Raw genomic sequence first — 6,672 nt, forward strand, 5'->3', positions numbered from 1 at the left:
TATTATTAATAATAATAATAATATAAAATTATTCTACAATAATAAACATTTCCAGTATTTTGTTATTGTAGAAAAAAAAAATATCTGCTTTCCCATTCAGTCTGACCTATGAACGTTATTGCAAAAAAAGGAATACAATAACTTCTACGCTTCTAAGATCACCCAAGCTAATCAGATTCCAGATTTGCTTTTCAAAAAAAGATGATGACATCGCTACTTGACCTTGTCCTTTTGGCTAAGACCAAGTCTAGTCCCCCGATCCGTGCCCCCCCTACTGATCCATGCCCCCCACCCCAGACACATACATACACACAGACACATACATACATACAGACACATAAACAGACACACACAGACAGACACACACATAACTCCCCGACAGACACACAGACACATATATACATACATACATACACACATGCCTACAGACACACACATACATACAGACAGACACACAAACCCCCAACAGACATACACACAGACACATACATACACACATACATACAGACACACACACATACAGACACATACATACAGTATGTATGTATGTGTCTGTATGTGTGTGTGTATGTGTGTGCGTCTCTGTATGTGTGTGTGTCTCTGTATGTATGTGTCTGTATGTGTCTATGTCTGTATGTGTGTGTGTTTGTCTGTATGTATCTGTATTTCTCTGTATGTATGTGTGTGTGTGTCTGTATGTAGATTAGGTAAGTGAGAGATGGGGGTGCAGTGTGTATTTGTGTAGTGTGTATATAATGAATGCAGAGTGTGTTTGTGTAGTGTGTATAGTGAATGCAGTGAGTGTTTGTGTAGTATGTATATATAGTGAATGCAGAGTGTGTGTGTTTGTGTAGTGTGTATATAATGCAGAGTGTGTGTTTGTATAGTGTGTGTGTGCAACGGACCGTTTCAGCAGACAAGGGGTTAAACCGACGTTTAGAAGATCTTCCCCTTCCAGAGATACAGGCACAGCTACTGCAGAACACCCGAACTGGATACGAAATAGCACTCCAACTCCCGAACTGGAACCTTACGAATAGCTGCTAGCAGATGAACAGGAAAAGCAGACAATCAGCTTACACTCCTGGCAATCAGTCTCTAACAGCATACAGTAAATCCCCCCAAGAACGAGACAGAGCTCCGTGTTGAGAGTCAAGCAGTGGTCTGTTTAATGGCACACAAAGAACCTTCTTTTATGACAGTTTCCCTTAGGTAGGACCACCCACAGGGTGTTACAAAATAACCAATCATACACGTACATTTCAAAAGACACTCCCAGCATTTACACACAAAATCCTCCCCTCTGCCTGTGATACAATTATCTTATACATAAGAAGATGCAATTATCACAGGCAAGAAAAATACAGTTTTTACAGCATATTCATAACTTCTAAAATATACATCACATTCACATAAATTATATATTCACAATCAATCCATTCAGGGGAACAACATATCAAAAAATTGCATGAATCAGACCAGGGGTTCAGAAGTTAGTAAAGTATATTTTGGGGCCTGGCTGGCAGCATGGCTATCTGGCCCAAACCGGTTTTACAGAGCACTCTATCCTGGAAACAATGAGGGAAATAATCCAATTATATCCAGGGATAGAGGCAGACTCCATTGAGCACATGTTACCAGGAAAACACAAAAGGATACAAAAATACATTATACAATAATACTTGAAAAGAGAGCGCAATATGAAAATAAAATAAAGGACCTGTATAAAAAGTCAATATATAGCTTAAATAATACAATGAATATGGTACCTTCTGGTACTCAGACAATGATAGCTGCTAAAACGAAAAGAATTCTCCCAGATTCTAAAAAACAAATTGGCATATGAGTTTCAGCGCTAAGTAGATATTCCCCTTCAAAAATAAAAAGGGTGCATTAATATGTAAAAAAATATATAAAAAATCATATAGATCAGAAAAAAGAAAAAAGAAAAAAATGTCCAAAAGTTCTGTCTATAACAAAGTCCTGAACAAGAGTCCAAATTTCGTGATGGTTTGCAGGGACTCGGTAATGAGTGGAGATACCTTAGAAAAACGGAAACAGGGAAAGATACATAGCGTGATACTGTATCAAAAAATATTTATTGTCCAAAATACAGGAACAAAATAGAAAGGATCCCCCCAACATAAAACTCTTACATAGAATAAAATATAGTACTCATCGTGATATGTAATGCAGAAAAAAGATCTGTCCCAGCGGCTCGTGTATTTCCCTGTGACAGCTCCTCTCCGGTGCACTCGGGTAGGCTGTCGGTAATGTGTTCAAAGGGAAAACGCTAGCTGGAAAATCCTGTATTTTGGACAATAAATATTTTTTGATACAGTATTACGCTATGTATCTTTCCCTGTTTCCGTTTTTCTAAGGTATCTCCACTCATTACCGAGTCCCTGCAAACCATCACGAAATTTGGACTCTTGTTCAGGACTTTGTTATAGACAGAACTTTTGGACATTTTTTTCTTTTTTCTTTTTTCTGATCTATATGATTTTTTATATATTTTTTTTACATATTAATGCACCCTTTTTATTTTTGAAGGGGGATATCTACTTAGCGCTGAAACTCATATGCCATACAAAAATACATAACTCCTATCATACTGAATTGAACGGGCCAAATCTCCCAGGGTCCATAGTCACAGGGCAAGAGGCGGGCAACCAGGCTCTTCCAATGCAATGTGGCGAGATTGGTCTTGTCACAGTGTGTATATAATGCAGAGAGTGTGTGTGTGTTGTGTAGGTATATAATTTGTGTAAAATGGGGGAAGGAAGGGCTTTTTTTAAAAAAAAATTAAATGTTTTTTTGTTTTTTTTAGTCCCCCCTCCCTGCTTCTTACCAGGGAGGGGGGATATAGTATTCCCTGGTGGTCCGGTGGCTTGGAAAGTACAGTGGGGGCCCAGCAGCAAGTGCTTACTTACCATTACAGTAGCTCCCTTCTGATTGGCCATTCAGCGGCACCCATGCCTGAAGTCAATCTGCACTTCCTGACACTCCGTTTCAGAAGCTGAATACCATTGAGGGACCTGGAGATCTGGAGCTGGAGGAAGCCTTTGGGTTTAAACCACTTGAGAGCAGTTTAACCCCATAAAGGAAAGAGAGCACCCAGGGGCTTCCTGGCATCATAGCATTTTCATTTAGATGAAGTTGTTATGGTGACCAGAATGTTCCTTCAATTTGCTTAAAGGAACACTATAGTGTCAGGAATATAAACATTTATTCCTGACACTATAGTTGTGAAAACGCTATTCATCCTGGCTTTATGTGATAATGACTATGCCCCTTCCCTTTCATGACACTGTCAAAAAGGGACCAAGCATGGATGTCATTACAGTTATGCCCCCCCCCCCGAAAAATTCCTGCGGATGCCCATGTATATATATATACACACACACAAGTTGTGTTTGAATATTAGCATGTTTTTGTATGGAGTGTGTGTGTAAATGTTGGTGTTTGAATGCACATGTGCATTTGTTTGTAGTGTATACACAGACAAATACGCTGACACACAGATACACACACTGGCACACAGATCCACACACACATATATACCCACACAGACACTCACACAGATACACAGGCACTCAGACATTGACACAGAATACACACACAGATACACACACTGATACAAAAGCACACAGATACACGTACACAAAGATAGACGCATACAGACATACGGAAACATACTGACAAACACACATACATACTAACAGAGACACATACTGAAACTGACATACATACACATACTGGCATACTTACTGACACACACACATACTGAAACAGACATACAGACACACACACACACACACAGACACATAGTAACATACATACAGACACACACATGCATAAGGACATACAGAGACATACATACATACATGCATACATACAAACATACATACTGACATACATACAGACACACATGCACATAGAAGCATACCAATAAAAGCACTATAGAATTTGTTGGCACTATATAAATGATAATAATAATAATAATAATAATAATAATAGTGATGTCGCGGACACAACATTTTTGGTTCGCGAACGGCGGACGCGAACTTCCGCAAATGTTCGCGAACCGGCGAACCGCCATTGACTTTAATGGGCAGGCGAATTTTAAAACCCGCAGGGACTCTTTCTGGCCACAAAAGCGATGGAAAAGTTGTTTCAATATACTAACACCTGGACTGTAGCATGCCGGAGGGGGATCCATGGCAAAACTCCCATGGAAAATTACACAGTTGATGCAGAGTCTGGTTTTAATCCATAAAGGGCATAAATCACCTAACATTCCTAAATCACAATGGATATGGATTGACACCTGACACATTGACACCTCGACATATGGATTGACACCTGTCCTCAGAGACCCTGATGCACACTGACACAGAGCAGAATAGGGACTGTTCCCCCTACGTAGGGTCACTTGGCAGATATGGATTGACACCTATCCCCTCCTACATAGGGTCACTTGGCAAATATGGATTGACACCTATCCCCTGATACACACTGACACAGAGCAGAATAGGGACTGTTCCCCCTACATAGGGTCACTTGGCAGATATGGATTGACACCTATCCTAAGGATCCCTGATACACACTGACACAGAGCAGAATAGGGACTGTTCCCCCTACATAGGGTCACTTGGCATATATGGATTGACACCTGTCCTCAGGGACCCTGATACACACTGACACAGAGCAGAATAGGGACTGTTCCCCCTACATAGGGTCACTTGGCAGATATGGATTGACACCTATCCTAAGGATCCCTGATACACACTGACACAGAGCAGAATAGGGACTGTTCCCCCTACATAGGGTCACTTGGCAGATATGGATTGACACCTGTCCTCAGGGACCCTGATACACAATGACACAGAGCAGAATAGGGACTGTTCCCCCTACATAGCGTCACTTGGCAGATATGGATTGACATCTGTCCTCAGAGACCCAGATACAAACTGACACAGGGCAGAATAGGGACTGTTCCTTCTACATAGAGTCACTTGGCAGGTATGGATTGACACCTGTCCTCATGGACCCTGATACACACTGACACAGAGCAGAATAGGGACTGGTACCCCTACATAGGGTCACTTGGCAGATATGGATTGACACTGTCCACAAGGACAAGCTGCAGGCTTCCTGGCAGGGCCCATACAAGGTGGTAGAGCAGGTTTGTGATACCACCTTTGTGATTGGTGCGGTCACAGGCACGGGAGGCAAGCACATGCTCCATGTGAACATGCTCAAGCCATACCACGAGCGCACAGAAGAGGTAACCGCGATCTGTGCACCTGCCACTGAAGATTATGATAATTTGCCACTCCCAGATCTCCTAGACCAAGAGGGCAAGAGCGGAGACCTTGGAGAAGTACAGTTAGGAGAATGGTTAAACCCCCAGGAGCGAACCCAGTTTCAAAGACTAATCCAGGACAAGGGGGCCAGGTTTTCCAACCTACCTGGGTACACTCCGTTAACCACTCACAAAGTTGAAACCCTAGACCAGACCCCCCTTCGCCAAACCGCTTATCGCATACCCGAAGCAGTTAAAGAAAATATTCGGAAAGAAATTGAGGAAATGATGCAGTTAGGGGTGATAGAACACTCTGACAGCCCCTAGGCCTCCCCGGTAGTACTAATACCGAAATGGGACGGCACGACCCGTTTCTGTGTAGACTACCGGAGGCTAAACGATAAAACAACCTCAGACGCCTACCCTATGCCCCGGATAGACGAGCTCCTAGACAAAATGGCCAGAGGCCAGTACCTCACCACAATAGATCTGTGCAAGGGGTACTGGCAAATTCCATTAGCCGAGGACGCCATCCACAAGTCGGCATTTGTCACCCCGTTTGGCCTGTATCAGTTTAAGGTCATGCCATTCGGGATGAAGAATGCCCCGGCTAACTTTCAGAGGATGGTAGATCGGCTACTGGATGGGTTTCGGGAGTATGCCTGCGCCTACTTGGATGATATAGCCATTTTTAGCTGCTCCTGGCCCGAACACCTGACCCACATAGGAGCCGTACTAGACCGGATTAGGGAGGCCGGACTGACCCTAAAGCCCAGTAAGTGCCATATAGGAATGGCAGAAGTTCAATACTTAGGGCACAGAGTCGGGAGCCTGCTACAGAAACCAGAACCTGCTAAAATAGAGGCAGTCGCCAAGTGGCCAACCCCCCGCACTAAAACCCAGGTCCTCGCATTCCTGGGTACCACAGGGTACTAGAGGAAATTCGTAGCTAATTACAGCACCGTAGCTAAACCTCTCACGGATCTAACACGTAAAAACCTCCCCAAGATAGTAGTATGGGCCCCAGAGTGTGAACAGGCCTTCCAACAGCTCAAGACGGCGCTCATTAAATCACCTGTACTTTCTGCTCCTGATCCAACTAAACGCTTTCTCGTCCATACAGACGCTTCTATGTTTGGATTGGGAGCAGTACTGAGCCAAGTCGGAGCAGATGGCGGTGAGCAACCCGGAGCTTATCTAAGTCTGAAACTTTTGCCCAGGGAAGTAGATACACTGCCATTGAAAAGGAGTGCCTGGCGGTGGTGTGGGCCCTCAAAAAGCTGAAACCTTACTTGTATGGACAACCGTTTACCTTACTCACCTATCACAACCCGTTGGTGTGGCTGAACAGGGTGTCAGGAGAC

Source organism: Pelobates fuscus, chromosome 1 (genome assembly GCF_036172605.1).
Source record: "Pelobates fuscus isolate aPelFus1 chromosome 1, aPelFus1.pri, whole genome shotgun sequence".
Classification (NCBI taxonomy): Eukaryota; Metazoa; Chordata; class Amphibia; order Anura; family Pelobatidae; genus Pelobates; species Pelobates fuscus.